Source organism: Hemitrygon akajei, chromosome 12 (assembly GCF_048418815.1).
Source record: "Hemitrygon akajei chromosome 12, sHemAka1.3, whole genome shotgun sequence".
NCBI lineage: Eukaryota > Metazoa > Chordata > Chondrichthyes > Myliobatiformes > Dasyatidae > Hemitrygon > Hemitrygon akajei.
The window spans coordinates 41,515,323-41,541,249 of record NC_133135.1 but is presented as its reverse complement, the minus strand read 5'-3'; positions in this window follow the sequence as shown (position 1 = coordinate 41,541,249).

Below are 25,927 nucleotides of genomic sequence, written 5' to 3'. Positions count from 1 at the left end.
GATGCAATCCTTTGAACAATATGGTCAATTATCAGGATACAAGATCAACATAGATAAAACCCAATTACTTTCATATAACTATAGCCCACCAAGAGAAATTGCAAGTAGATATCCCTGGGCATGGCAAACAGAGTCTTTCAAATATTTGGACATCATTATGCCAAAAGATTTGGCAAAATTATCAGAATGTAATTATCAGCCTTTATATAAAAAAATTAAGGAAGATATGACAAGATGGAACCTGATTCCTTTTTTCAGTCTCAGTTCAAGGATTGAGTCTATTAAAATGAATATACTGCCCAGGCTGTTATATCTCTTTCAGACGCTACCAATAGAGATGAATCAAAATCAATTCAATGAATGGAACATGTTATCAAGGTATATTTGGCAGGGTAAAAGGCCTAGAGTTTGTCTCAAAACTTTTCAATTAGCAAAGGAAAAGGGGGGATGGGGCCTACCTTCTCTTAGAGATTATTATTTTGCAGCACAGTTGAGAGCTGTGATATGTTGGTGCAACCCATCATATGACACTCAATGGAAAAACATTGAGGAGCGGGTACTTTCCATCCCCATACAAGCAATTTTGGCTGATAACAACCTGCAAAGGTACATAAATACTATTGATAACCCATGGGTGAAATTGACTCTTAAAATATGGAAAACTACTATAAAAGAATATATATTCTAGAGGGAGATATTGCAATTCTGAAATGGTTTGCATATGACTCGGATTTTACACCAAATAAATTGGATGCTAGATTTAAGGACTGGACAGCTAAAGGAATAACAGTTCTTTGCAACATAATAAAAGAAGGAACACTGTTCAGTTTTGAAATGCTTAAAGAGAAACACTTATTAGAAAAGCAAGATTTTTATTATTTACAGATGCGACAATATGTTAATAAGACGCTTAAAAATGTAACCAAGGCAAGTACATGCTTGATAGAGCTACTTAGAAAAACATACAATTTAGATAATGGTAGTAGAATCATTTCAAGCATGTATAAGGGGTTGTCAAATCTTAAAACACATTCGACTTCATACATTAAAACAAAATGGGAGAAGGAAGGAGGGATAATTATATCTGATGAAGAATGGACAATAATATGGAGATATCAATGGAAGTGTACCAATTCACAGAAATGGAGGGAGTTTGGATGGAAAAACTTGATAAGATATTTTATTACACCCTCTCAGAAATCCCATTATGATAGTAACCTCCCTGTTTGCTGGAGAAATTGTGGAAATCAAAATGCAAATCATTATCATATTTTTTGGGACTGCCCTGTTATCAAAGACTATTGGCAGGGGATATACAATGCCCTACAAGATATCTTTAAATGTGAAATACCCTTGGAGAGTAAGACCATATATTTTGAATATATACCTCAAGAATAGTTGAAAAGAGATTAATATTTAATGAATATACTTTTGGTGGCTGATAAAGACTCTTACTAGGAAATGTTTATCACAGGAGTGCCCAACTTTAAATGCATGGATGGAAATTACAATGGACATTTACAAAATGGAGAAGATAACAGCATCTGTTAATCATAAGCTGGAACAATTTGATTCATACTGGGAAAAATGGTTTAACTACATACTGCCTCATAGGCCTGATTTTATTCTCACAAATCAATGAATTTGTTGTAGAAAAAGATCACTCCCTACTTGTACATTGTTTTTTCCTTTTGCTTGTTTTTTCTCTCCACTCTTTTCTGTAAGTGTATACCTCAGATAAATACTATGTGCAGATTTGTGATATATATGATTATATGATATATATGTACAATGTCTGAAATACATCTTATGGAAATGTTTTTGATGATGAACTTCAATAAAAAAAATTACAAAAAAAAAAGGTGTAGATGGACGGGATTAGCACTATGCCAGAAGTTCAAGCATGTCAGGGGGAAGATGTGAGTGCAATTGCTATCACTAGGAAGAAGGTGCTTGAGAAGCTGAAAGATCTGAAGGTAGATAAGCCAGCTGGATTAGAAGGACAACAGTCCAGGGTTCAGAAAGTAGTAGCTGAAGAGATTGTGGAGACTTTAGTAATGATCTTTAAAAATAACACTAGATTCTGGCATGGTTTTGGTAGAGTTGCAATTTATAAATGTCACTCCACTCTTTGAAAAGGGGGGGGAGGCAGAAAAAGGAAATTATGGGCCAGTTAGTCTGATCTCAGTGGTTAGGAGTTGATTGTTAAGGATGAGGTCTCAGGGTACTTGGGAGGGGATCTCATTGAAACCTATCAAATGTCTGTGATAGAGTGGATGTGGGGAGGATGTTTCCTATAGTGGGGGAGTCTAGGACCAGAGTGTGCAGCCTCAGAATTGAGGGATGTGTTATGTTTTGTAACTTTAAACATTAAATTAATTCAAATGAAAACACAGAGTCTGGGAATATGGCTGTAGTTCGAGATTACTTTAAGTGTGCCATGCACGTATCATGACTCAGCATGATGACGTATACAATCAACATATTTTTACATAACCTGTAATTAACTATTTAAGCAAACAAGAATACTTAATCAACAACTTATTTACAAGATTATTCAAATATTATTTAAATATTAAATACACAACACTCCTCACTGCTTAGCTATAAACTCCAACTCAATGTAGAATGCATTTCAACTATATACACAGTGTATTATATAATACAACTACTGTATACAGACAAAATTTAAAGTAAATTTTAAATTGTCTCATTCAGGCTGAAAGATTTCATCTCTGTTGAGTCTTTCTTACTCTTCTGGGATAACATCTTTCCTGACAAAGGGGATCTCTCTGCTTAGCAGGTGAGATGTGGCTGTGAAACAATCTCAGGTTCTGAGGCCTCCACTGTTGGTGGTTCTAGGAGTTGACTCTGAGACTGCAGGAAGTGGTTCTGACAGTTCTGGCCACCTTTCTTCTCAATTTCTCTCTCTGAATCTACCACAATCCCTTCCTTTATCTTTCTCACATTTCTTCTCTCTTTCACACCTTTCTCTTTCTCATTCACATTCTTTCTCTCTATCTCTTCCCTCCTTTTTCTTCTAGTTTGTGCATCTTGATCTTGGGAAGGTCCATTTAGTTCACTGGAGTATTCTCTTATTAATCCTTCTACTGTGTCCTTCACGCTCTGATCTCTGCTCTTGGTTTCCTCATCCACAACATCATCTGACGAAGTCTCTGTTTTCATACCTTCATTGACTCCTTTCTTTTTGGCCTTCCATTCATCCAGCTGGGTTTTAGTCTTTGCATCTACTTTTACAAGTAGCTTTTTGTCTCCCACTTGAAATTCGTGCAATAACCTTAATGCACGTAGAGTAGATTCTGGTTCTTTATATTCACAAAAGATGAATACTTTCAACTTTCCTGAAACACCTTGAATTCCATTCCGGCTTAAAACCAAGCCACATTTCACAAGTATGTGCCTGATTAATATATCAGAAGCTTTCTCAGATATGTTACCTACAAAAACTGTTGTAGTTGGATCACTGCTTTCATCACTTTCACACTTCCTCTGAGCAGCATGCTCCTTCCTTGGTCCAATATCATTTCCAGCCAGAGGCACAAAGGTTGGCACCAACACTTGTTTGCCCTCTGTTGGGCAATGGCTGATAATATTCAGCTTGGAGACAGTTGTGACCTCATTCAGTACATTTCCGAATTCACTTTCATATGGCTTCATTGCAGGGGATGTGGCATGCAAATGGTGAATAGATCTCCAATCAAGTTGTAGTTGTCTCAGCCACTTCTGACCCCACAATGCTAGTCTTCCTGCTTTTACCACATACAAGGTCAATGTGGTTTGTCAGTTGTTTTATTTCACTGTAATGAATGTCACTCCCACAGGAGTTATCCTTTCTCCGATATAAGTTCCTAGTTGGATATCTGCAAGCTTCAGTCTAGTATCTTTGAAATGCCTCTCAAACTCATTTTGTGGAATGATTGAAACATCTAAACTAGTGTCTAATTTCATTTTAATTAATTTGCTATTCACTTCTTGCACAAGCCATATTGCTTGTCTATTATTAATTCTTACACCATAAATCTCAAGGCTGCACAATCCTGAGTCACTCTCATCATTATCAGATTGTTCATCAACACCATGCTAATTAGTGCTCTTTTTGAAACAGCAACTTGAATTTTCAGTGCTTTCCCTTTCCCTGTGCAGACCATTTACTTTTGTCTGCCCAATATGCTCTTCGTTTGTGTCCTACTTTATTGCATTTTTGGAAAGCATCACCTTTAAAATCTGCATTTGTTTGGTGTATGTGAGTCCTGCCACAAAAATAAATCATTTTACTCAGCCAGGCCGGTTTCTGTTTAGACAATGCAATTTTCTTCACACTGACTTTCTTTCCAGACTGCAACTCAATTATGCCTCTGTCTGTAGTTTCCATTAAAAGAACGATTTCCATTGCTCACTTAAATGTAACCTGTACTTCAGGTTAGGAGCCATTTTTGAATGATTTTTTTTTCAGATTCCACAAACTAAACAATCTCAGTGTATAATTAAGCAGGTTACGGAAATGAAAATGCGTAGACCATTTCTTCAATTCAACCATTCACACTGAAATGGACTTCTTTTTGATTCCACCTATGAAACTTAAAGCATTCTGCAATTAACAATAGCTTTGGTTCTATGTGTTCCTGTATCACTTTTACAATGGTAGCAAAGCTCATGTCTGGTGGTTTGGTTGGGGCAGTCAAAACTTGAAGCAAACTCTATGCCTTTAACCTTAATGTACTTAGCAAAATTGGCACTCGTTTCTCAATGGTTGTTTCATTTGCTTCAAAATACTGTTCCAATAGCTCAGTATACATGAGCCAATTACCCATTATGTAATTAAACTCATCCATCTTTCTGAAGTAGCCAGCCACTTCTGATTTTTTAAATGATTAATACTACACGGTACTCACAGTTTATGAACCCTGAATTCTTCTGTTTATGTCCTTTAACTTGATCGGATCTTCCCTTCTGAAGAACATGTCCTGGCTGCTTTTGTTTTAAACTCAACCATATGCTGGAGTGCCTTTTTGACTCATCAGTGCTCCCATTGCATTTTATTTTATTTCGAGCACCTGGCTGTGTTTAATAGGTGAGTGGCCATCTCAGGTTTGTTTTAAAATACCTCTTCACCAGTGTTATGTTTTGTGACTTTAAAACATTAAACTAATTCAAAGAAACATGGGAGTCCAAGAAGTGCAGGTGTAGTTCGAGTTTACATAAGCGAGGCGCACGCGCATCACACGGTAGCATGATAACCATATCACAATTACAGCACGGAAACAGGCCATCTCGGCCCTTCTAGTCCGTGCCGAACGCTTACTCTCACCTAGTCCCACCTACCTGCACTCAGCCCATAACCCTCCATTCCTTTCCTGTCCATATACCTATCCAATTTTTTTTAATGACAATATCGAACCTGCCTCTCCCACTTTTACTGGAAGCTCGTTCTACACAGTTCATGTGATGGCGTATGCAATTAATATATTTTTACATATTTCCCATAATTGTTTATTTAAATGAATAAAAATGCTTAATCAGCAACATATTTACAAGATTATTCAATTAGTATTGAAATAGTAAATACACAACATGACATCCATTTAGAGGAGGAACTTCTTTAGCCAGAGGATGGTGAATCTGGAATTCATTGCCACAGACTGCTATGGAGGCCAGATTATTGGGTGTATTTAAGACAGGGGTTGATAGGTTCTTGATTAGTCGATGGATGAAATGTTACTGGGAGGAAGCAGGATAATGGGGTTGAAAGGGAAATGGATCAGCCATGATGAGCAGGTGAAGCAATGACAATGGGTCGAATGGCCTAGTCGTTATCCTACCTCTTATGGTTTTATGACCACTCCACATTAACTCCAGTTCTATGAGGAATTTCCCATGCTAGGAAACTGCAACAGCTTCACAATCCTCTGCTAGTTTTCACAAGGAATTCAGTACCCAGAGCCTCACCAGGAACTTGCTTCAGCTACCATCATGTTTGCAACTTCTAGATATGTAAATACATGGACAGAAACCATGAACTTTTCAATAATTATATGGAAAAATGCCAATAAAATCCAGTTCAATAACATCTCTAGTCTTCCTTTGATCTTTTAGCTTTTTTGGATCAGTAACTGATCCTAATTTTAAACACCCCAACCCCAGCTGAAACAAGATAGAAAAGCAATGAAAGTAATGGGAGTCAGTCGCCACCAATAATCCTGGTTTTTTCCCTATAGTTTTGTATTTTCTATTACACTAAACCTGTCATAAACTGGTTCCTGGACAGTAAGGGACCCAGAAGGTAATCTCTAAATATTTTATTTGCAGGTTTCATTGTGAAAAGGCAGGTGTGCTTCTTGAGACCTCTCAGGAAACCATTGCTTTTCCTTCATAATGGGCTTTTTCCCCTTCCACCATCATCCCCAAGGTTGTATTGTCCATTTGAGGTCCTTGTACTTATCAAGGGCTTCTCTGTGCTTTATCTACTGCTTAGAACTACCAGAAATCCCAGCCATTGGACAAACCATTGGTTTTGCCCCACTGTTAGGGAAAAGACGATCTTCATTTATTTAAACAAATTTTTGCCATTAAGATCATTGATGCCTTCCTGGGATCTCGCTCTGATTTCCCCTTTCCCTTCTCCTTATCGGCAGAAGGCCAGAACGAAAACTTCAATCGCCGTCCAATGAAGGGAGTGATTTTCTTGTTGTGTGCCTGAGACCGGGGTGATCTGGGACTTTTGTTCAGTGGAAGATGAAGAGAGAAGATGCCAGAAAGGAGAGGTCATAGACACCAGGAAGGAGTGGACGGAGTGAGGCCGGGAGTCGACGAAGCCCGGGGAAATCGATGAGGGACCAATGGAAGGGAGATCATGAGCTCCAACGTGCGCGTTAGACTGTTTCATTAAAATGGCCCTTTTCTTTTTGTTTTACTTTACTAAACCTCTAGTCAAATAAAGAACTACAAAGTTAAATCGTTTAACTGCATATGGTGAACTGTCTGTTATTTCATGGTACTGATTTGTAACAGTGTAACACATCACACAGCATCCACACAAACAGGACGTTTGGCACCTCAGTCTCACACGTTTGCTGGGGCCAGAGACGGTCTTCCCCAGACTTACGCAGCTGATGGAACCTGAGGGTTACATCCATATTTCATAACCACAGGTTTTAAACATTGACTGCTGCTCCTGAAGTCAAACCAGGCATCTTGCAACACATACTGTTGATCCGATTGCATCAGTTTTCACAGGTTCATTCGGGAAGATTGCCTCTTTCCCAGCTACAATACTGCGATGAACAGGTCTTCATCATGCTGTACCTGTGAACTGCAATAAACCGGAGACCAGTTCCCTGGACAGCACAGTGATATGCAGCGAGTGGAAGAGCCGTGGTTTCAATCGGGACCTCGGGTACCACCCATGCAGAGTGTGCGCATCCTCCTGTGACCTTTGGGTGCTCTAAATTTATTCCATGCCTTAAAGAAATGTGTGTTTGTTAGTTAATTGGCCACTGTGAATATTCCACGTTGTGTAGGTGAATGCTAGAATAAGGGGTGGTTGATGAAATGTAGGAAAAAAATAATAAAAATATGATTATTACAGGATTAGTGTAAATGGATGACTGATAGTTGGAATGGACTTGCTTGGACAAAAGGCCTGTTTCTTTTCTGTATGACCCATTTTCACACCAAAGTCTGAATAAATGGCAAAGATCTACTTTTGTTCCATTCCATGGTTGGGGTGCACAGAGCCTGTTTGGTTCAGAAGCTGCCCAGAAATTTAGATTTATTGTTATTTTTATTGAGAGCAACACAGACAAAATGCTGGATGAACTCAGCAGGTCAGGGAGCAACTATGGAAATGATTAAATAGCTTTGGTCCAAGATCCTTCACCAGGACTGGAAAGGAAGGGGAAAGAAGCCAACCCTGATGAATGGTCTTGGACCGTAACATTGACTGTTTATATCTTTCCATAATCACTGCCTAACCTGCTGAGTTCCTCCAGCATTTTGTGCATTAAACTCTGGATTTCCAGTATCTTCATAATTTCTTGTAGTTATGAGGTACTATTGAGTTACATTGAGATGAGATCTAATGCCAAGATTGAGTGGCCTAATTGACTTGACCACAATAATTTGAAAAGAAGCCCTGACTTTTATGTCAATGCTTTAATTCATTCCTACTAGTTTTATCTATCTGTTAAATGAACTTATTTGTTAATGAATTTTATTTATTTTTATTTAAATCCATTTGAGCTTTTCTTAACATATCCAACCACTGGAGATATTTAATCATGTGGGATTTGACAGCAGTGATAGGGTAGGACTTAAATTTCCAGCTCCCAATGGCTGGTCACTGCTAGTGGAGAATTGTTCAACAATCAGATCTCAAGGTCAAAAGGAATCATGGAGCAACCGCTGATAAAATCCATTTTATAGTAAACAGATAAATATACCACATAAATTTAATAACCTAATTTGTTTTGTGTTCTCCGATTATATTAGCAATGTAACATATGTGCATTTATTTTAATACCATATTATATCCTTATTTGTATTATATAAAATGTTAAATTTGGCACGAAAATTACAATCAGTTGTGATAAATTTTGCCCAGATCCTTTGCAAAATGTATAAACCAAAAGCAGCTTTCTGCATGCTTTCCTGTTATTGAGTATCAAAGAGAATGTTTAAAATCAAAAGGAGATGAGTATCCACTTTTTGCTGCAGATGAATCTGAGTTCTGGATCAATCAAGGAACAGAAATTAAAGGTCACTATTCCTGCCTTTGAAAAAGCAAGGTACTGTCTCTCTTTCATTTGCTCATCAAAGAGATAAATGCTTCATACAAATTGACTGGAAGGGTTAATAGAAATATATCAGCAATGGCCGAGTGGTGTTCTCCACTTTGATTTCTAGTGGGGATTTTTATGGTACACAATAGTAGAGCTGTTTTTTTAGAGTTGTACTGAAACCTGATATTGAGTTCCCTGCTGGTGGTAAATGTGCACATTTCATGGCTTGTTCTTTGACAACTGCTTGTAAGTTCCACTGATTAAAGCAGCTTTAAATCTCAATCTAAATCAATGATACTTAGATTAACAAGAATACACATTTTAAATATTTTTGCAGTGTCCAATTTATTCTGGTGTCACTAACAGTTCAAATAGATAGGAACATGAAAATGTTATTTTTGGTGGTGAAGGAGATACTCAAAATCTCCTTAAATAAACTAGAAGTGTCATTCATGACTAAGCAGTACTGTCTGTGTCACTGAGTCTGGAGAATGGACATTCAAAACCTACTCCATAGAGTTGAGCGTAACATAAACTGTAGGGTGACATAGAAAAGAATTAGAAGTATCAACACTGGGCTTGTCTATAAATGTGCCCTGGAATGAGGACTATTGCTGTTCTGTAATACAAATCATACTAAAATGTGTACTAGAGTGATTTAGGTGAAATCAAACTTCTCCACAAATTATAATATGCCACACCATGGCTGCAGTGCAGAACAAAAGGGCTGCTGCCGACAGACAAATTCCCAGGTCCTCTGATTATTGCCTTCAACATTTTTGAGTTTATTTGTTGCATTTTCTCAAAGGAAGAGAACTCAGCCATTCGACGCATTGAGGCTGCTCTCCCATTCTGGCTGAGAGACAGTGGAGTTTACACTCTTCCTTTATATCAGGAAGCAACATGGCAAGTTAGAGCTAACACTAACTACTCAAATAGCTTATGGTCACAAACAAGTCACGAAATGAAGCAGATGATTCCCTCCATATACTATGGCAATTGGACTTTTCAGAATGAAAAGCTAGGAATTTGGTGTCTGAGAATTCATCTTGGACACCAAATCTATGCTGCTCAAAGTGCTGACTCTCACCCACCACAGAATTGTTGGTGGCAGACAATAGTCGAGTTTATTTTGAGGAGGCAACTAAATATATTGATGAGTATGGTGTGGTTGATGTAATCTACATAGACCAGTAAGGTTTTTGACAAAGTTCTAGGTGGAAGGCTGGTTCAAGAAGTTGGAGCCCATGGGATCCAAGGTGTATTGACAAAATGGATCCAAATTGGATTGGTAGAGAAGGGAGAAGTTGATTGTGAAGGGTTGCTTTTGTGATTGGAAACTTGTGACCAGTAGTGTACTACAGGGATTAGAACTGGAATTATTGTTTTTATAAAAGTAAGCAACAATGTTTAGGGGGTAGTTTTAGTAAGTTTAGTAAGCTTAGTAAGACATGAAATCCAGTTATGGCGTTGATAGGGAAGAGGACAATTTTAGGCTGAATGTTATTAATCCACTGGAAAGTTGGGAAAATCAATGGCAGATGGAATTTAATCCTTTTAGTTTAAATGACACATTTTGAGGGTCAAATAAGAGTACAGCGTAGTTAGTATTATTTTATTTTGTTAGCTATTTACAAGATATGGTCATCACAAGCAAGGGGTGCATTTCTTAACCATTCATTGTAACTCTAGTCCTAATGGTCAGCTAGACTATTTCAAAGATTACTTGAGCCAAACACATGGCTGTACCTGTGGAAGTGAACAGATTCCCTTAAAGATGTTATTTCTCCAGAGGGAGTAAGCGTACTCATTGGCTTGAATATTTGATAATGGGTTTTTTCCATGCTGGAAAGTGCAGACACACAACATTATATCGACAAATTTAAATTCAAATCTCTTGATTAATGGTGAAAGGTAAAGGCAAAACATAAAAAGCTTGTGTGCATATCCTACCACAAGCAGTCTGCAAAGCAATTCATTGAAACACACAGCTGGTATTAGGACAGGGAGCAAAGCACTTGATCATTGAACTTTCAAAGAGTATGTAACTGTGAAAGAAAGATAAAGTGCCCGAGATGTTCAGGGAGACTAACGGTTTATGGAGAGAATTCCAGATAAATGATATAGTAATTATATGAAGCACTAAGACAGTTTTAATGTCTACTTTAAAATACAGCATTGCAATCATTAAAATTGTGTTGAGGATGATTTTATTTTAGATTGAGAAGCTGTTCAATACCAAATTTCCGTCTTTCGTTTAGTGTAGAACTGAGCACTGAGCTACTGTTTGATCATTTGGGTGTGTGTTCATTCTATCCCTTTGTTTTCACTGACAACAGAGTGCTGAATCAATGAACAGTGGAAAAGTTTTAAGAACTCTGCAAACGCCAAGAATCCTTGTGTAACTTGCCTATGAGTAATGCTTAACATATGTTTGTAGCCTTTAAAATGTATTTTTAATTATCTGGTTCCAAAGTATGGTATAAAACTACCCACAAAACCAGTAAATACTGCAAAAATGTTTCAGCTGTGGTAGAGTTAGCAGCAGGAAGGTCAATGGCAGGCATTGACGTAGCCACAAGTTTGATTGCTGCTTCGGTGAACTTGTTAGCAATATCATCTAGAGTTATAAACAAGAATATTTCACAAGCTCATGTTTGAAACTGTGAACACACTAAGAGTCTTTTTTTTTCCAGCAGAACATCCAAATTGTAGGTCACAACCATTACATCTTCATTCACTGCCAGCCTACCCCATTCCTCCGCCCTCCCCTACCCATTGCTACATCTTGGAAAACAATCTCCCACCCAAAATATCTTTATTTTTCCAAGCCATCTCAATTGGTCTTTCTTTCCAGATGCCTTTTTCTGCCTAATAACCTGCCAGTCTTCCAACTTTGCTAAATGGTATTTCTTCCTGCTCTCCCATTTGGCCATTCTCTTCCCAAGGCTCCCTTCTGACATGTCTTACCTCCTGGTGCTTCTTGCCCAGCTTCTAATTGTTCTTCTCTCCCAAAGGTCACCTTCCAAACATTTGGCTACTGGCAGTAATCCAGTGACCAATTACCCTAAACCCATTACCCTACATGAGGCATGCCATGATAGAGGAGCAAAACCAACTAGAGAGGAGAAATAACATAGAATAGAATAACACAGGAACAGTTCCTTCATCTCACCACGTCTGCACTGACCATGATGGCTGTGTAAATGAATACTATCTACCTGTATATAGTCTGACACCTCTGTTCTCTCCCTGCTGATGTGTCCATCCAAATGCTTCCTAAACATTTGTTTTGTGATAGCATTGGTTTCACTGACTGTAAAGTTCCAAACTTAAATGAAGACCTTAAGCCCTACCCAATATAAATAGCCAATATAAAAGAATCAATGAGACTTCACCAAGTTGGGTGTTCAAGCAGTGTGCAAATGACATCAACTGTGCAAACACAAAAAGAAAGAAATAACAATAATAAATAAATAATGAGATGAAGAGCCATTGAAAGTGAATCCTTAGGTTGTGGGAACACTTCAAAGATGGGGCAAGTGAAGTTGAGTGAAGTTAAGCACTTTAGTTCAAGAGCCCAATGGTTGAGGCATAGCAACTGATCCTGAACATGGCGGTGTGGGGCCTGAGTCTCCCCTGCATTCTCCTTGATGGCAGCAGTGAAAAGAGAGCAGGACCTGGGTGGTGCTGGTCACTGATGAGGGATGTTGCTTCTTGTAGACGTGCTGAATGATGGGGAGGGCTTTACCTGTGGTGGACCAGGCCAGATCTATTACATTTTGCAAGGTTTTCCATTCAAGGGCATTGGTGTTTCCATACTAGGCTGTGATACAGCCAGTCAATATACTTTCCACCACACATCTGTTGGATTTGTCTAAGTTTTAAAAGTCATGCCAAATTTTTGCAAACTTCTAAGGAAGTAGAGGTGCTGCCACATGTACATACATGCTGGGCCCAGGACAGGTCCTCTAAAATGATAACACCGAGGAATTTAAAGTAGCCGACCCTGTCCACCTCTAATCTTCTGATGAGGACTGACTCATGGGCCTCTGGTTTCCTCCTCCTGAAGTCAATACTCAGCCCTTTGGGCTTGCTGACATCCAGTAAGAATTTGTTACTGTGGCACCACTCAGCCAGATTTTCAATCTCACTCCTACATGCTGATGCATCACCACCTTTGATTCGGCCTATGATGGGGTGTTGTTGGCAAACTTGAATATGGCATTGGAGCTCTGCTTAGCCACACAGTCAGAAGAGTAAAGCAAGTAGAGCGGAGGCTAACCATGCAGTCTTGTGGTGCACCTGTGCTGTTGGAGATTGTGCAGACAATTAATACTAACTTTTACAGTTCTATTTATATTTTTACAATTGAAATACTAACATTTTCAGTTCTAGGCACTGCAATTTAGGAAGTAGTTGGTGGCCCAGAAGAGGTAGGGAGGGGATTCTGTAGTATGGCACAGGAACAAGCACCTTCAAATATTTGGAGAGACTGTAGAAGCTAGTGTTACTCTCCTTATAGAAAAGAACATTAAATGGTGGGTTAATAGTGGAATTCAAGATGAAGCATTCTGATGGAACAATTATTTTTCCTCTGAGGAATTATCTTGGGCATGGGGTAAACTGGCTGCATCATCACAAAGCTGGAACAGATATGCTGAGCAAAATGTCTCCTGATTTCATTTAACCTAAATTACATCATTGTTACTGTAATGAAAGCTACTTTTTGTGCATTGCAACTTTTTTATTAGATTCAGGATTTCCAGGCATTAGGAAAGTACAGTATGTGTTATGCATTTCTCTTATTTATTTGCAAATTATAAATGCCTTTAGTTTTTAAAATACCAGTATCTACATATCCAATATTTTAGTGTGCATTTCTCTTTCTCTCTCTCCGTGACAGTCCCTACTCTTTGCCCTATGCCCAACCTCACAACCACCCCCTGACCCCACTGATTATTTTCTGGATGTGAACATACTTGAGGATTATAAGACATATTTTTTGAGAAACATCAGTCTGCCTCAGGGGTAAACAAACTTAGAATTGCTTCTTTGTCTTGAAGGTTATTACAGGAGCTATACATGCACAGTTCTTACCAATATTAACACAAATTTGGGAAGAAAAATAAATCTTTGTTGTGTTGAATTTACCAGAAATCATGTGCCCATTAGCACATCAATGCAGTTCATTTGATTTTTCCTACAAACTTTGTGAAATTAATCTTACATGATGCAGGTTAAAATCATCCAAGAAATAGCCATACTCTAGATCCTCCTGGTTCCTTTTGTTGTTGTCTGATGTTCCTAGTCCAGTACTGAGAGTGGATTTCACTGCTGTCCAATAAATCATTCTGGTAGACAAGAGGAAGTGACACACCAGGCAGGACTTCAAAAGAGAACTTATCCTTTGAAGTCAAACTTTTGTCCTTTGCAGTGTTCATTGATCTGACATTTTACTTTTTTTTGGTCAGTAAGAGGAGATCAAGGATATTAGAGAACAATTAGTAGATCCAATATTCTGGAATAACTCGCATTTAAACAACTATTGAGGTTAATAAATCTGATATGGAAAAAATGACAAAAAGATGGTTATATTCAACAATGCCAAGCACCCTTTTGTCAAAAAAAATTCTGTACAGCCACTTGTTTGTTCTTTATCACTGAAATCACATGATTTCAGTTCACCCAACATTGCAAATTATTAACCACAGATAGTATTTTTTTATTTAGAAAACTCACATCCGATGAAAAAATGAACATTTTTATGCAGTTGCTTACCAAAAAATATAACCGAGGGAGATAAGGCTTGTTGCATTGCAATTTTAGTCTGGTCATTTTATTCATAATAGATAGCTCAGCAATACTTCCTTTGTTTGAACCTGTAGCTCTAATATTAAGCAACACTCACAAAATGGTGGAGGAACTCAACAGGCCGGGCAGCATCTAGGAAAGGAGTACAGTTGACGTTTCGGACTGAAACCCTTTGGCAGGACTGGAGAAAAAAGCTGCGGAGTAGATTTAAAAGGTGGGAGAAGGGGAGAGAAAAACACGAAGTGACAGGTGAAACCCGGAGGGGGAGGGATGAAGTAAAGTGCTGGGAAGTTGATTGGAGAAAGGTACAGAAGGCCATGGAAGAAAGAAAAGGGGGGAGGAGTACCAGAGGGAGGCAATGGGTGGGCAAGGAGGTAAGGTGAGAGAGGGGAAAGGGGACGGGAAATAGTGAAGGAAGGGTTTGGGGGGCATTACCAGAAGTTTGAGAAATCAATGTTCATGCCATCAGGTTCCCAAATGGAATATGAGGTCCTCATTATGACAGTGGAGGAGCCCATATCAGAATGGGAATGGGAAGTGGGATTAAAATGGGTGACAACTGGGAGATCCTGTTTTTTCTGGCAGATGGAGCATAGGTGCTCGGTGAAGCGGTCTTCCAATCTATCTCGGGTCTCACCAATATACCGAAGGCCGCACTGGGAGAACCAAACACAGTAAGTGACCCCAACAGACTCACAGGTGAAACGTCTGGGGCCCTGGATGGTTGTGAGGGAGGAGGTGTAGGGGCAGATGTGGCACTTGTTCTGTTTGCAAGGATAAATGCCAGGAGGGAGATCAGTGGGGAGGGATGAATGGACATGGTCTTCTGTCTCTTTCACCAATCAACTTCCCAGCTCTTTATTTCGTATTTCCCCCTCCAGGTTTCACCTATCACCTCGTGTTTTTCTCTCTCCCCTCCCCCCACCTTTAAAATCTACTCCTCAGTTTTTTCTCCTGTCGTGCCGTGCCGAAGGGTTTCAGCCCGAAACATCAACAGTACTCTTTTCCTAGATGCTGCCCAGCCTGCTGTGTTGCTCCACCATTTTGTGCGTGTGTTGCTCGAGCTTACAGCACCTGCAGATTTTCTCTTGTTTGCGCTCTAATATTTATAATGTTTTGTTATTATAGGCTAAATTCTTTAGCTACATTTTTTTATTATTAGCTGTTATTTATTTACAGTACCTTAACAAGCAATCCACTTCCTTGTTACCACTCTCTAAAACTTAAAAAGCCAGTTCAAAGAAACCAGAATGCTAAATTAGATAGTCCCAAAAAATAGGTGTAAGGATAAGAATGAGCAATTAAACTGTACCCATAATTGAACTGTGGCAGTAGGCCGACCTAATGTTGCCTGCTCATTGGAATGATTTCAATAATCAACCAGTATATTGCTGAGTAGCTACCTGTCTAGAACTGTAGCTTCTGATTTACAAGCTTCAGCATGGCATTAGCTTCTATTTCCTCCCTCCACCTGGTCTCGATGATAATACCTTTTCAGATAACAAACAGTCCAGGTCAGTTAGTGCAGAAGTATAGAATGAAGGTGATAATCAGTATGCTGTCATTTCCATCTTAGCATGAGAGGTGGAATCTGCAAGTGGTGAGATATCAGACATGAATCATCTGCAAATATGACAGGAGAGAAGGCTAGGAGGGGTACCGATTTGCTTGAGGCCAAAGTTGAGCAAAAGGTCTCAGCTGGCAACTTGAAAGAAGCAAACTGCAGAAAAGACTATTAGGGGTTAACTAAATAGAGGAGAAGCCAATTGCTGGAAGACTAGTAATAGTTCTGGTTGCTTCATTTTAGGAAGCTTTAGAGAGGGTACAGAGACCTACCAGAATGGTGGCTGAATTAGAGAGTATGTCTTACAAGGAGAGGTTGAGCAAGCTAGTGTTTTTCTCTTCAGAGTGAAGGAGGAAGAGAAGTGACTTGATAGAGGTGTACAAGATGATAGGAGGCATAGATAGAGTGGCTGGCCTGAGGTTGGAAATAGCTAATATGAAAGGCCATAATGTTCAGGTATTTAGAGGAAAGTATAGGGGGATGTCTGAAGTAAGTTAATTTTACACAGACAGTGGTGAGTGTGTGGAATTCCCAGCCGGGGTGGTGGTAAATGCAGATGCATTGGGGATATTTAACAATCTCTTAGACAGGCACATAGTTGACAGAAAAATGGAAGGCCTTGTGGGAGGGTAGGGTTAAATTGATCTTGCTGCAAGTTAAAAAGTCAGCACAACATTGTGGGCTGAAGGGACTGTACAGTGCTGTACTGTTCCATGTTCTGTATGTCCAGAGACTGGAATCTGTCTGCTCTGCACTCTTACATTAATCATTATGTAGTTTATTGTTCTTCATAGGCAGCCTCTCTGATCATATTGTATGGATTCTAAGATAGCTGAAGCAACTTATCTGGGATCCCTAAGCTCTGCCAGAAAGGAAAAAGTGCTTCTTGATCGGGTCAGGAGCTGAATAGTTTGGAATGTAGTGCATTGCTTCCATTGTTTGTTTATGGCTTTTGAGATTGGCCATCAAAGATGTTCCTTGACGTCACTGAGTGGTTACGGGCAGTGATCCCATGAGACAGTAAAGATTTGACACTTTCTTAGGACACTGTTAAGAATGCTGATGAAGCGTTTTCTCTGTCCTCTTAGAAATAATTGGTGTAAACATCACCAATAGCCTACACTGACCAAAGAAAGCTCATCAGTGCCTCTTAATTCCTCAGGAGATTAAAGAAATTCACCATGTCCCATCGACTGCTACCAATATTTATTGAAAGCACCCTGTTTGGGTGCATAATGGCTTGGTACACCAACTGCTCTCATGCGACCGCAAGAAACTGCATAGAGTTGCGAACACAACTCAGCACATCATGGGAGCCTCTTAATGGAATCCATCATTCTTCTCGCTGCCTCAGTTAATCAGCCAGCCTAATCAAAGTCTCCAACCACCCTCTTCACCTCTCTCCCACTGGGAGAGAAGACACAAATATTTGACAGCACATACCGCTCTGGTTGAAGGACAACTTCTATCTCATTGTTGTCAGGCTCTTGACAATACGATGGACTCTTGTTCTCAAATCTACCTTATTATGATCTTCATCGTTTACCTGCACTGCACTCTTTTGGTAACTTTAACACTTTATTCTGCATTGTTATTGTTTTAGCTCAGTCTAGCTCAATGCATTGATATGATCTGTCCGTATTAACAGTATGCAAGGGAAACTTTTCATTGTATCCTGTTAAATATGACAATAATAAACCAATTCTAATATCTATAGAGCAAAGTCACCCTATAAAGTCTTGGAGAAGTACAGCATAGCAGCAGGCCCTTTGGCCCATCTAGTCCATGCTGAAACCATTTAGACTGCCTACTCCTATCGACCTGCACCAGAACCATAGACCGCCATACCCCTACTATCCAATTACCTATCAATGGAGCTCGCATGCACCACTTGTGCTGAGTATGCAGACAATTCTGATTAACCACTGCATACCTTTGCATTATGACAAGAACAGAGTCTGGAACGTAAACATGGAAGAGGGCACTGATGCTGTCCTAATCCACCAATGGTTTAGGATAATTTTAGGACACCGTGTTACTAGTGTTTCTCCAATACTTTGAGAGGTCTGCTGTAGACTGTCCATGATTTGAAGGATTATTGAATTTGGTGCTGGATTTGAGGACTTAGACTTTGAATGTCCTTTTACACAAACATAAAAAGCTGAGCTAGTTCAATGGATGCCCTTAAAAATTCTGTCATTAATGCTTGTCCTGGCTGAGAATTGAATCCTAATGGATGGTGACTGACCCATATTTTTATTGTTCTTAATTGTTGGGAGTGTTTTGCACTGCAGGCAGGTTGGTAGAAGATCTTTGCCTTCACAACATTTACCATGAGACCTATGCTTTCATTCACTTTTTTGAAGAAGCCACTGCTGCCCAAGACCACAAGTTGAGTGATCTTGGTGTTGGAATGGAGATGATGAAGGTTGGGTTTCATTACTTTATCTCATTGCCAGTTTATTAGAGGTAGAGTGCAGTATGTCAGTGAGGAAGAATGAAAAGAGGATTGGACAGAAATTTGTTTGATACAACTCTGCACTGTGATTGGGTCTCTGGTGGGCCTGTTGCTTAGGATCGCATTTCATATTGCTGGTGCAGAATGGTAATACATTTCTGCAGAGAACCAGATTTGAGAAAGATTCTCAATAATTTTTCTGTATTGGCAAGAACTGAATGCATATACTACACTATGCCATATTTGGGTCAGAGTAATTGTGAACATCTGCACATCAAATGTCATTTTTGTCCTCAAACATCATCAGTAGTACCCAAATAAAAGGCACTATCAGCTCTATGTTGCAATTATAATTTTTAGTATCCCTGTATATAATATTACTGATCACCAAACCTTTCCAATGAACTAAGTACTAGAAAGAGCAAAGAAACCAATATTTGGATAAGCACATTCGGAATCCTAGTTCAATATTATAACAGCGTATAATTATACCTCAGTCTTTGGTTGAGGTCTTTATACCATGCTTCCCACAATTCTCAGAACCAAATTCATACAATTATCTTTTAACAACTGTTAATTTTAATAAATTATATTTTATTTTATTCCTTCCCACTGGCATTCATTGCATTGCTCTTAAATGTTGCTGTCTATTCACTAACACTACCCATTAACTAAAATTACTGTTGAGGAAGATGCTAAATTAGCACATTTTAATCCTCATTTTGGCAAGCTGTAGCATTACAGATGATGTCTTTTGCTTCAAATACATTTCGTCGCAGGAAATTAAAAAGGTCTATGTTCAGGACTGGCTTCCAAAAATAATTCTCCAGCGCAGGTAATACAAAACCACTCCTCTGAAAAGGCTCCTTGAGTTGCCGTGCACATTGGTTTCATTTACATCAGGAAAAGGTGATCATCCAATTTTGTCGTGCAAATGAAAACTACTGTGTACTGCCAGGCCACTGCGGTTAAGACATCCCATCTACAGTTCTGTGTTATGTTCACATTGCTCTTTTTCTTCCACACTGAAAAACTCCAGATCAAACTTCCATACTGGAAAGCAGTTTAAACCAGCTGAAGAGAGATAGCAAATACTGAATCATGGGACATTTGTACAAGGGCAAAATACATTACAACTTAAGTACTTCTGTGTGGATATATATGACACAGAACATATTATAAGGTCTTTGATTCTGCAGTATCCTTATTTTTTGCATACAAGTGAATTCTTCAGTTTTATTATTAAGCCCCTCTTCCTACCACCACACAGAGTCCCGATAGTTTATAGTTAACTATCTTAAATTTATTAATGCAAAGGTTACAAAAAAGTTGTTAAATTTCTAATTTTAAATTATTTTTGGTCCTAATCTCCTTTTTCAAAGCCATATTTGTAATTAGGTATACTGCCTCTCAAGGAATTTGTAGCTTTCTTATAGCATTGAATACAAAATGCTTTGTCAGCGGAATATATAATACATCATCTTTCGGATGTTTTGAATGGAAAAGATTAATTTAACTAACTAAGGTAAAAAGAAACATCTTGTAAAGAAGAGGCTGGGTAGTGACACAATTTATTTCAGGAATTATGCAGAATGAAACCAGGCACTGCTTAGGATACGTCTAATTTCAATTGTCCTGTTATCAGGAAAAGGTGCAGTCTGCCAGATGAAAACAAATATGTTAGAATTTTGGCAAGATTATTCCTTTTAATAAATATAATTAATTTCAACAAGAATAATAGCTGACAGCTAGTATTAAAAGTATGATTTAACCTGGTTTGTAAACAAGCAAGAACAGGGGTAGGTCATTAACTATTGAGCCTTGTTGTCATTGAAAGTTTTCTTCATACCATTTTCAGTTTGAGAATTGCCAAACTTTTATCATTTATTTATATATAATATAAACCTTTCTTCTTTCCCATCATTACTTTCTCAGTAGCCATTTCCCCTTAAAATTTGAAATGAATCCACAATAATGGGGTCTTATTATAATTTATGAGAATTAAGTTTGGAGACTGTTCTTTCAAGATCTGATATGGTAGTAAATTTTCACTTCTCTTCACTTGTTGTAATGCTTCTTCGTGACATGAGATTGCACATTCTTAGCCAAGATTTTAATGATGTTCTCCACACAGCTCTCCAACATTCATAGCAGTTGACACTAGTGTAGACCAATGGAAAAAGTAAAATAAACATAAGAGAATCATTCCTCCGGTATTGGAAAAAAATCAAGCCTTTGGAAGAAAGGTGTGGCTCATTCCCTATAATTTGGCCAGGAAGAGTTGATACTTTACATCTCCAGCACTGATACTTCCCACAGTCAACTGCACTAAAAATATAATGAAAAATTAACTCGGTATACTTTTGTGCTAAGAAATAGTGACACTCTTCAAATATGTAAAGCTGTCCCTCACAATTTATTCTCATTGTTATTTGTGGAATTTTGCTATATGTAAATTGGCTGCTTACCAGTTCCTTTACATATTATTTCCCTGTCCTTCAGGGCTAGGGCAGTCAAAAAATCATACAGAATAGAAGGGGCCATTAAACCCTTCACTTCCATGCTGATCTATATTTAGTGGCCTCTTTATTGGGTACCTCCTGTACCTAATAAAGTAGCCACTAACTGTATGTTTGTAGTTCTGTTGCTGTAGCCCATCCACTACAAAGATTGACGTTATGTGCATTCAAAAATGCTTTTCTGCACACTACTGTTGCCATGCCTGGTTGTCTAAGTTACTGTCCTTCCTATCAGCTTAAACCAGTCTGGCCATTTTCACCCACAGAACTGCCACTCACCGGATGTTATTTTGTTTTTTGCACCATCCTCTGTGAACTCTAGAGACTGTTGTGCGTGGAAAACCCAGGAGATCAGCAGATTCTAAGATACACAAATGACCTGCATGGCACCAACAATCCTCCCACAGTCAAAGTCATCTAGATCATATTGCTTCCCCATTATGTTGCTTGCTCTGAAGAACAACTGAACCTCTTGACCATGTCTGCATGCTTTTATGCATTAAGTTGTTGACACGATTAGATATTTGCATTAATGAGCAGGTGTACATAATAAAGTGGCCACTGGGTTTATTTTCCCATTTACATGCATGAGAGCCAAACCATTGTGTACAAGATCTCATATTTGTGCTGATGTGTATCCAGTTACAGTATTGTCAATAAGAGGACAAACAAGTCCATAGCTTAATACCCTGTGAGGAATACAGTAACCAGGACATTCAGTAGCATAAACATGATATTCTTATGTCCTTTGCAATTGAATTGTCATTTGACATTTTAGTTCACATGCATTAATAGGCAGAAAACACTGATGTACACAGACAGTAATCATGCAGTAATGTTTGATTTTGCTACTGCTATTGGCCACACAACAAAGAAAGACCTGAGTGACAGACAGAAAAGCAGAGCCAAACGGAAGGAAGCAGGTAAGCTGCAACATAAAGGGTTATTGGAAAACCCGTTACAAAAAACAATTTGGATACAACAACAGACCAAGTTTCTGATTATTATTCAGGTGCGAACTTCTGTGCTGTTGGGGGAAATGCAGCAGGTGAATGTTCCAAACCTCTCCCTGGGGCATTACCTCTGCCATCATGATCTCCAACCCAGTTATAAAGAAACAGGGTGACTGCAAAATCTACCTCCTTCAGGGTTACCACTATTCTAGTATTAATCATACAGTTCACTGCAGTGAGCCCATCTCACCTCTAGAACAAAGTTTAAATTCACAAGATTCAGTTAGAAGTGAGAGAGTTACTTCCAAACCAATACTTAAAGTGCGAACAAGTAAAATAAAAATAAAGGAAAATGGGTCATGAGAAAAACTGGCACTAATTCTATAACTTATGGACATGGAGAGAAAACTTAAAGCTGAGTTACTAATTTACATCAACTGAAGACAACCTGCAGAATTTCCATGTATTTAGATGAAATTTTCAGAACTTCACAATTGCAAATTTTTCTCAGAATACTACTATAAATATATATTGAACTTCTCATAATATTTCTCAAATCAACATTAAATTGTGAAAGATTGTATCATTCTTAGCCAGGATTTTAATGAGGTTCAAGACAACTAAGAGGTGGTAGCTGAAGACAGAGGAACGGCTACAGGTCTGGACCATTTTCAGTAACTCATCGGAGGACCTTAATGACTATGTCAGGGTTGTAACAGACTTGAATGAAACAGCTGTGCATGAGTGCGTCCCACGGAATTGTTCAGGGTCTTCCACAATCAGAAGCCTGGATGAACAATGAAATCTGGAATCTGCTGAGAGTTAGATCAGAGGCATTGAAGTCTGGAGATCAAGAATGCTACAAGAAACACAGGTATAATCTCCAGAAAGCTGGCTCACGGGTGAAGTGGGTATTCCGAACTAGACTAGAATCAAGGAGGGATGCTCAGCAGCTGTGGCGGGGTTTGAACAAAGTTAAATTTAGTGGCAGCAAAGCTTCACTTCCAGATGAGCTCAATGCATTCTATGCTCACTTTGACTACTAGAATAGGGAGCAACCATCGCGCACACCCCATCTCTCCTGATGATCCTTTGGTCTCAGTATCTGAAGGTGACATGCCGGCTGCTTTCAACAGAGTGAATCCAAGGAAAGCATTTGATTCGAACAGAGTACCTGACCAAGTACTGAAGACCCGTGCTGACCAACTAGCTGGTGTGTTCACAGATATCTTCAACCTCTCACTGCAGCAGTGTGTGGTACCCACCTGCTTCAAGCAGGCTTCAATCAAAACGGTGCCCAAGAAGAGGGGGGTAACCTGCCTCATTGACTATTGCTCAGTGGTATTTACATCCACAGCGATGAAGTGTTTTAAAAGGTTGCTGTTGAAGCATCTCAGCTCCTGCCTGAGTGGTGACATGATTCAGCTCCAATTTGCCTACAGAAGCAATAGATCCACAGCAGGTGCCATCTCAATAGCTCTCCACACAACCCTGGAATATCTGGCCAGCAAAGCTGCATAGAGCAGGAATTACAGCTCAGTCTTACGGAAACACTTGCATGATGCGAAGCTAGGGCACATCATCAGTGATGTCACCTGGGATCGTCAGGTGTTTCGGATCTCTCAACATCATACATCCTCACCCAGGTGACCCGACCGGGGACGATCAGACCCAGCCTGTGCCCTAGCAGCAACCCACAGATTTGCCCTCTTTATCCAGAGTCATCTTGATGCTTTCTCTGCTGCATCTGTGGTGGTAGAAATGTCTCTCCTCCCTCTCTCTCCCATGATTCCAAGTGCAGTGTATACTTTGCAGAGTGACCGGCCTGCAAAGCCATGACACCCGACCTCCACAGGCCAACACTTTGCTCTCCAGCCTCTTCTTTGGCAGTTGTTCTTCAGATCTTCATGCTTGGCTCTTTTCCGCTCATAGGCCTCCTCCATGCGTTCTTCCCACGGCACGGTAAGCTCAAGCATAAGAATGTGCTTTGATGAGTCAGACCACAACACAATGTCGGGCCGCAATGTAGTCTCTGTGATGCGGGGAGAAAACTGCAGCTGTTTTCCCAGGTCTGCTTTTAGCTTCCAGTCCTGCGCAGTGAAGAGCAACCCGGCTGCTTTCTGGTGTTGTGTTGGTCTTTTCCCCTCTTTGACAAAGCAGATGGTATTCTTGACCAGACTTGTTTTCCGGCAGATGTTAAGAGTGCTGCAGATTGTCTCAGCAATTGTCCAGAGGACCTGGTCGTGCCGCCACTGATAATGGCCATCGGCAAGAGCTCTGGGGCAGCAGCTCAGAATATGCCCTACATACCGATCTTCTCACAGAGGGGGCAAGCTGCTCATTCCCCCAGCAGTGCAGGTTGGATGGGCTAGGAAGGATGCCATAAACAGCCTGGATAAGGAACTTGATGCAGTGTGGATCCACCTTCCAGGGATCATTTTTAATCAAAACCTTACTTTATTTTGTTCACTATCTTAGCTGTCTTTTCAGGCTGCTTTGTCTTAGTGAAAACAGTTTCTCCAGTTAGTATCTTCTTGATTAAACACATACATTCTTAACTCTCTTTTTAAATCTTTCCAATACCTACTGATAACTTGTTCCATTTTCTAGTATGGGACAAGGAATTAAACACCTTCATCTTTCTATTATAGAGTTTAGGGCCTTTTTAAGAGGATGGAAGCAACAGGCAATGTATTAACTTTCATTTCACTGCCTTGCTTCCTTAAAGTATTCACAAACTAATTGACTAAAGATTAGGTTGACACACAAAAGGTAATGGAATTCCATAATATTGTTACAACGTTTACATGTCATTTGGACCTAGATCTGCTAAAATTAGAAACTATATAACAGGTAAATTATTTTATCTATCAGAGGCACAATGAGCCTGATTCATAATACTACATCATTATTGTGTGTATAGTATAAAAATATTTCTATTACTTCTGGGCATTTAGAAAGTGGAGAGCTTAAACCATCATAATGTAAACTCATACAATAATAACTGAGCATCGGGATGTGTTTAAGTCAATGTTGCTTGCGATTATTGTAATTGGAATTAAGGGAACCAGATATCAACATTAGTAGTAGACTTGAAATGATAAGGTTTTCATCCTCCAGATCAAAGTTTGAAACCACCCCAGTTTGACAAATCTTGCTCTATTTTTAATGTCATTTCTAGATTTCAATCTACTTTAGTCAAAGCCAATGTAGCTTTTGTAGCATCATGAAGTGGCTGGGTCATGATGCAGCTCAGCAAGGTCTGATTTCAGGTTCAAAGTGCTGGTTCATTTTCAATGTACCATATTATTGTTTCAGCAGTTGTCTTTAAATGACATTTACAAAGAAAAACTTATCATCATTCCAGCTCCTTAATGATAGATACTGACAATACTCTTATTATGTGGCTTCCCAATGAGATACAGTGACCTGGAACTGGACAATGCACTAACCCTTGCTGATCCAACAATGTGGCATCTTTCTCTTCTAATGGCCAAGAGTGACAATTTCTAATTTGAAAAATGACAATGGACAAACTTCAGCAACAATCATTCAGGAATATCCAATTTGTTGTTATTGTCTCAACCTCCAGAGTCACTTATCTTCAAAAGGAATAAATATTGCTGCCACACTGAGGCGATGGTCCTTCAGCTGCAATTATTCATGTTTTTATGCTATTTGACCTTGCATCCTATCGCAGCCAAGAATGATTCTGTTTATGGAGACCAATTTTAGCACAGCAGCTGGGATCAGGGTTGAAGGAAGGTACAATCAACACACATATGGAACTTCTAATCTATCAAGCTAAATACCACACCAGG